Source organism: Malus sylvestris, chromosome 14 (genome assembly GCF_916048215.2).
Source record: "Malus sylvestris chromosome 14, drMalSylv7.2, whole genome shotgun sequence".
Taxonomy (NCBI): Eukaryota; Viridiplantae; Streptophyta; class Magnoliopsida; order Rosales; family Rosaceae; genus Malus; species Malus sylvestris.
In genome coordinates this window covers 18210561-18218271 of record NC_062273.1, presented here as the reverse complement: position 1 = coordinate 18218271, position 7711 = coordinate 18210561, and the positions used below count along the sequence as shown (strand labels likewise).

The 7711-nt window shown below is 39.9% G+C and overlaps 1 long non-coding RNA gene across 1 annotated transcript; it reads right to left on the bottom strand.

Moving 5' to 3' along the window:
• Nucleotides 1-5229: 5229 nt before the first annotated feature.
• Nucleotides 5230-6955, bottom strand: LOC126600218 (uncharacterized). Its single transcript, XR_007615383.1, has 2 exons — nucleotides 6858-6955; nucleotides 5230-6640 (listed from the first exon to the last, which is right to left on the bottom strand). It is a non-coding gene; the product is annotated as an uncharacterized LOC126600218 (long non-coding RNA).
• Between the last annotated feature and the right edge of the window lie 756 nt (nucleotides 6956-7711).

The following is a 7711-nucleotide window of genomic DNA, read 5'->3' as shown; positions in this document are numbered from 1 at the left end:
GGACTCGTAATTTTCTTTTGGTTTAGTGGGAGTGGTCCTCTCCGGATCCTTTCTACCAAATCCACCTAATTCCCAAATTTAGGTTTTAAAATTTGATTTAACGGCTAAAATTATTATAATCTTTAAAAATACCCCCTATTTTTAAGGCCTAATCGGATAAATGGTCCCCGTAGTCATAAGGTATTCGGATGATAGTCCCTGTGGTAAAAAAAATCGGATTTAAACCCCTGTGGTCTAAGTCTGTTAGGATTTAAACCCCTATGGTCTAAGTCTGTTAGGATTTATGCCCTTCTGTTAAATAATGTTGACGTGGCTGCCAAATGTCTGCCACGTGGCAAAAATAATAATTTTTTTTTTAAAACCTAAATTTTTACAAAAAAAAAAAAAAAAAAACCCAGAAGCTCCCCCCGACTTCCGCCCGTTCCCCCCCCCCCCCCCCCGCCGGACTTCTTCTTCTTCTTCTTCTTCCCACCGGAGCCCTCTCCCCGCGCGACCCTTCTCCCTCTCCTTCTTCCTTCTTCTTCTTCCCGCCGGTCTCCCCGCGCGACTCCTCCCTCTCCCTCTTCCTTCTTCTTCTTCTTCTTCTTCTTCTTCTTCTTCTTCTTCTTCTTCTTCCCGCCGGAGGCCAGCTCCCCCCCTCGCCGAAGCCCTCTCCCCGCGCGACCATCCTCCCTCTCCCTTTTCCTTCTTCTTCTTCTTCTTGTTGCAGATTTGGGTTTTTTTTTTTTTTTTTTTTGTAAAAATTCAGGTTTTTTTTTTAAAAAAAATTAAAAATTATTATTATTGTCACGTGGCATATATGTGGCAGCCACGTCAGCATTATTTAACAGAAGGGCATAAATCCTAACAGATTTAGACCACAGGGGTTTAAATCCGAATTTTTTTACCACAGGGGCTATCATCCGAATACCTTATGACCACGGGGACCATTTATCCGATTAGGCCCATTTTTAATCGTTGGATCAAATTTCAAGGGTCAGGATTTGGAAATTGGGTGGATTTTGTGGAAGGGATTTGGAGATGATCCCTTTTCATGGGAGTGAAGATAAAGTGAGTAAACCATAAGCTGGTGATCCAGTGGTAAAGGTGTCACACCCCAATCCGAAAATAAGAATGATATCGAAAGAGGGCATGAATAGTATCTTAGTAAAAAAAATTGCAATATTACAGCAAAAGTATGATGAAACTAGAGCCATCTAAAATTTCATTTAGATCTGTTTATTTAATACATCTTAAGTTTAAAGAGTTCAACTCTTACAACACACTCTTAAGATACTAAGACACTTTATTCTACATACAACTAAGAACCAACACACATATGATATGGCTATTCATATAGAGACGAGTCATCATCATGTTCCTCAATACCAATACCTGCAATAGCTAATAGGGTGTGAGCATTTCATGCCCTGTAGGAACCATATACCCTTCAAGTTCATTTATCATAGTTAATCAAAGTGACATGCATCAAACAATACGGTAAAATACAAATGATATGACAAAGAAGTACCCATGAACTTACTCCCTTCTAATCCCGCTAACCTATATTTATAGTATCCAAACCTGCACGTCCCATACCATTCTTATACCACTTGGTTTTGAACACCATAGAATATAAGTTAACTCCCATTCCTCCTTTAACCCCAAATTTTATTAGTAGTTTTAGTTTCATTAATATAGGCTCTTCCCCCCGACGCCCAACCATACGTTCAAGCCCTTCCCCCGACGCTTGAACATATAAAAGTTTCCAACACTTTGTTTAACCAAAACCTTACTCAACCCAACACTTGACTCTGTATCATGTAATGCAACCTGAGCATTTCAATTTCACAGATACAATTGTAAACCTCAACATATTCAATCCAGCCATTCTACATAGCTCAACCATTCATCAAAACACAATAACATTTAACATAGTCGATATATAAAATACACCATAGAGGAAACTATCAACCCATAACACAACCATAACAATCAAATGATTCAATTTCGTACAAGCATTTCATTACTGCAGTCTGCTGTATTAGGTATACTTACTAATATCACAAAGATTAAACATGATATAGACCTATCATCGAGAAATAGAGTCAAGTGTTTGGAGTCATTCCCAAGCCTAAAATCACATAAATGATAATAAAAGTTAGTATAAAACTGAAATGAAGATTCAATTTCAACCTATCAAAAGTTTACCCAAATATACCCCTCTGTCACAACCTCGTGATGAACCAAGTTTAAGTCCCCATATTGTGGCCCCATTTTCATCCCTCAAAACTCCATGGGAAAATGATGAAATTACTTGGATTTTAAAGTTTAACAAACCTAGTTTCTAATCTAACAAGAGTTTCTCAAATCGGATTTAAAGGAGAAAATAATCAAGCCCCAAAGTTGAGTTCACAAACAATTTTTTCTGCAGAGAATCCGCAAATTTCCAAATTCTTTTCACATTTTCAAATCATATTTTTCCATAGAAGATCTTAACCAAAATCGGTGAAATAAAATGGGCTTTGTTCCTTGTCATGTCTAATTTCAAATATATAAGAAGACTTTTTTAAAATGTGTAATGGATTCAGGGAAAACAAGAGCCAAAGTGAGGCTCACGAACTGCAATTTTCTAGAAATCAAAGTTCTAGTGGTAAGAAAATAGAAAATTAACTAATTTGAGCTAACATTTTGTACCAATTGAAGAACACACCAGACACACTCTTTGCTCCCCTATTTCCATTTTCCTACTTTTTCTGTGAGAGTTAGAAATACTCTCTTACCCCATCATTACATCTCTATTTTAGAATGCTTACTCACCCCTCTAGACTACCCACATCACCCCAAAATTTATGAACAAAATCAGATTCTCTTGGTTCCCCACTGTGTGATGGTTGGGAAGAAGAGGAAAAGTTTGGGATGTCTACACATATAGCTCATCCTTTGTCTTTTTTTTTATTTATTATTATTTAATATTTAAAAGCTAAAATAATTTTACTCCTATAATTTACATATATATATATTTATTTTTTTCCAAGTGTTACAAAAGGCCGGATTGCGTGACTTCTTTCAAATTAAAAATTGGAGGTCTTGAGTTTGAAACCCACTGCTAGTGTGGAAGCCAAACTTTTGGCCAGGGAAGGCTAGAATGCCTCTATGAGTCTTTCCGGCCCTCAGAAGGGGTGGATAACCGTGACTTGCCACCAGTTGTCCCTCTTTAAAAAAAAAAAAAAGAGAAAAAAAAGAGAAGATAAAGTGAGTAAATCCAGTGATTAATTACTTTTAGAGCATTTAAACTAATTATTAACAAAATTCTCTTAGATAAGTGAAAATATAATTGTATTGTTTATATCAAAATAAAATTATGGATAGTAATATAATTTTGCACAAATAAAATTTTGTTGTATTTTTTTTTTCACTTACATGTCATCATGGCATATTGCTAATTTTTTTTTAAAAAATAAAAATAAAAATATAAACATCTTTCCAATAGTCCAATCCAACTTTCTCTATCACTCTCTTTCTCTTTCACATTTTTCTCCAACTTCTCACTCCCATATATTTTCCAAAAAAAAAAATGGAGAGCTAGGGAAAGTGGCTGGTAATTACAAATTTAATGCTCATTAAAAAGAAGATTAAAAATTAGGCCTAATTAGATTATTAGTCCGCATGGTGATATTATAGTTGGAAGATAACCCATGTGATAAAAAAAAAAAAGATATAGGCCTTGTGGTTGAAGTCTATTAGGTTTTATGTCCAAAATTGAAAATTTCATCATTATGTTAAATATTAGCACGCAAGTCACACATATTAGATTAAAATGGAGCTATCTCTTAATTGTTAGCAGACTGGCTAGGTCCTTTTCAGTAAAATAATTCATTTTAATATTTTTATAATAAAAAATAGCCGATCGATCGTCAATTTGTTATTTATACATCAAAAGTTCAGAGGCTCACCGTCTCAAATACAACTCGGATGATTTACAATAGAATGTGTGTGTGTGTTAATTGCTGTTTTGGTATTTCGAAACGTAGAGATGTTAGGTATACTGATGTTGCATTGTTGTCTAATATCATTACAACAACAACAACAACAACAAAGCCTTTTCCCACTAAGTGGGGTCGGCTATATGAATCCTAGAACGCCATTGCGCTCGGTTTTGTGTCATGTCCTCCGTTAGATCCAAGTACTCAAGTCTTTTCTTAGGGTCTCTTTCAAAGTTTTCCTAGGTCTTCCTCTACCCCTTCGGCCCTGAACCTCTGTCCCGTAGTCACATTTTCGAACCGGAGCGTCAGTAGGCCTTCTTTGCACATGTCCAAACCACCGGAACCGATTTTTTCTCATATTTCCTTCAATTTTGGCTACTCCTACTTTACCTCGGATATCCTCATTCCCAATCTTATCCTTTATCGTGTGCCCATACATCCCACGAAGCATCCTCATCTCCGCTACACCCATTTTGTGTACGTGTTGATGCTTCACCGCCCAACATTCTGTGCCATACAACATCGCTGACCTTATTGTCGTCCTATAAAATTTTCCCTTGAGCTTCAGTGGCTTACGACGGTCACACAACACGCCGGATGCACTCTTACACTTCATCCATCCAGCTTGTATTCTATGGTTGAGATCTCCATCTAATTCTCCGTTCTCTTGCAAGATAGATCCTAGGTAGCGAAAACGGTCACTTTTTGTGATCTTCGCTAGATTGCTCCGGTCATTAGTGTGGATAAGTATATAAATGGATAGAATTAGGAAAGCAAACACAAGATGTACGTGGTTCACCCAGATTGGCTACGTCCAGGGAATAGAGGAGTTCTCATTAATTGTGAAGGGTTTACACAAGTACATAGGTTCAAGCTCTCCTTTAGTGAGTACAAGTGAAAGATTTAGTACAAATGACATTAGGAAATATTGTGGGAGAATGATCTCGTAACCACGAAACTTCTAAGTACCGGAGTGTGGTATCGTCTTGACTTGCCTTATCTGTCTCATAGGTAGATGTGGCATCTTCTCTGGAAGTACTCTTCCTCCATCCAGGGGTGGTATCTGTAACTGGTGGAGATGCACAAGGTAATGTATCAATTTCACTTGAAGCTTACTTGTAGTTTCAGGCTTGGTCAAGCGCGATACAAACCATGTAGTAGGAGTCCCCCAAGTCGCCGGGCTAGGGGATCTGCTGAAAGAGGTGACAGACAAGGTAAGCAATCAGAGCTCCAGCTGATTGTTCACATTCTCCCTATCTTGCAGGCAGCATGAAGGATAAAGAGAAGAAAAATGAGAAGAGATGATATGGGATACTTTTGCTTTTGAAGAAGTAACTTTCCACAGGCTTATTCTTGAACCGGGCTGCAGGGTTTTCTGGTTTCCTCCAGAGTATAAGGCCGACTGAAGAATTTGAGGGTCAAAACAAGTCCATCAAATCTAGAGTACGTTCGACCCTGCTGATATGGGATACTTTTTCTTTTGACAGAGTAGTGGATGTATCGGCATGTGTGCTGTTACGCTTGTCTCCACATGCTTCCTTGTATCCTTCTCACTTGCCCTATTTGTTCCTCAGGCAGATGCGGTATCTTCCCTGGAAGCATAAGATGTTGAAGATGAGTACTCGAGAGTAATGCCAGGTAAGTAATCAGGTAAGGGGTTCCAGGCAGTCAGTTCCTGGCTGGAAGCTTGATTCCAAGTGCTGACTGATTGCTCTCGTTCTCCTTGTCTTGCAGGTAAGAACAAGGCCAAAGGAAAAGACAGGGAAAAAGCATGATATGGGATACTCTTGCTTTTAACCCTGATGATATGAGATATTCTTGCTCTAGTATAACTTGTTTACAGAGGTATTATCGGGGGGAAAGAAAGCTGAATATTTCGAAAGGCTTCGTTGGGAGTGCCCTCTCAGATAAGAGAAAGGGTTGAGCATTTTTGCAGGTCTGCCTGTCCGTTAGGGATGGAGGTTGACATATATAGGAGTCTCCCTAACATCAAGTAATAATGCTATTCATTTACCCTGCTTGGTCATAACACGGTAGTGGGAGCTGCCAGCTTCACATGTTTTAACTCTGTCAGAGCACTTTGAAAAAGTGGTCTGTGGTATCTGGAAAGCTGATGTTGCGTGTGAAGATTACAGACAAGCTTTATCCAAGGAGATCCAGCTCTTGAAGTTGGGAAAGTGGTGCCTCTTCGGTTTTCGAACAACCAATCCTGTCGGGGATCTGGCTCTCGAGATTCGGAGAATGATGCCTCTTCGATTTTTGAGAAAGTAATCATGCTGGGGGTCTGGCTCTCGAGATTCGGAGAGCGGTGTCTCTTCGATTTTTTAGAAAGTAATCATGTTGGGAGTCTGGCTCTCGAGATTCGGAGGGCGGTGCCTCTTCGATTTTGGAGCAAGCAATCTTGTTGGGAGCGTTTTCTCGAATGTGAGTAAAGGTTGGGCATGTTTGCTAGTCTACCTTGCCACGAAGCACAGAGGTTGACACACAGGGACTTTCCAATTATCCAGCAGTGGTACTGTTCTTTTACCCTCTCTTCGATTTTTGAGAAAGTAATCATGTTGGGAGTCTGGCTCTTGAGATTCGGAGGGCGGTGCCTCTTCGATTTTGGAGCAAGCAATCTTGTTGGGAGTGTTTTCTCGAATGTGAGTAAAGGTTGGGCATGTTTGCTAGTCTACCTTGCCACGAAGCACAAAGGTTGACACACATGGACTTTCCAATTATCCAGCAGTGGTACTGTTCCTTTACCCTCTCTTCGATTTTTGAGAAAGTAATCATGTTGGGAGTCTGGCTCTCGAGATTCGGAGGGCGGTGCCTCTTCGATTTTGGAGCAAGCAATCCTGTTGGGAGTGTTTTCTTGAATGTGAGTAAAGGTTGGCATGTTTGCTAGTCTACCTTGCCACGAAGCACAGAGGTTGACACACCGGGACTTTCCAATTATCCAGCAGTGGTACTGTTCCTTTACCCTTGTGGGTAATAATATGGTAGCTAGACCTTCAAAATTTATGTGTCTAAACTTTGTTAATGTTGTTTCTTTGCAATTCTTTTACCCTTCTTGGTCAGAGCGATGTAGCGTGAGCTGCAAGCTTCACGTGTCTCAACTTTGTCAGAGAACTTTGGCAAAGTTATCTGTGGTACCCATGAGTTATTGTTGCGTATGGGAAGTGGGTGATTGAACAATACAATTCATGTGCTTTCTACTTCGCCAGAAATCTTCGACAGAATGCCCATAATTTCCGCAAAGCTGAGTGTGCGTGTGACAGGTGCTGACAAGGCTGAAAAAGTAGGTGCCTCTTCGATTTATGAGATCGGCCTTCGTGGTCTCTTAGCAGCCCAGCTTTTGAGAAAGCAAGCCTCTTCGATTTCTGATATCGGCCTTCGTGGTCTTTGAGCAGCCCAGCTTTTGAGAAAGCAAACGCCTCTTCGATTTCTGAGATCGACCCTTGTGGTCTCTGAGCAGCCCAGCTTTTGAGAAAGCAAACGCCTCTTCGATTTCTGAGCAGGCGCCTCTTCGATTTCTGAAGCTTCGTTGAGTGCAGATTTTTATAGGGGCTGACATTAAGTTCCAAAGCACACTTGAATATCCACCAGTAGAAGCTCCATTCTTGCACTTCTAAGATCTTGATTTGTCCGACCTCTTCTCTCTTCAACACCTTTGAAAATGTCTGGCCCCTCCGACCGTCGTTTTGACTTGAACCTTGTTGAAGAGGCAGCCCCGCCTTCTCCAGACAACATATGGCGCTCATCCT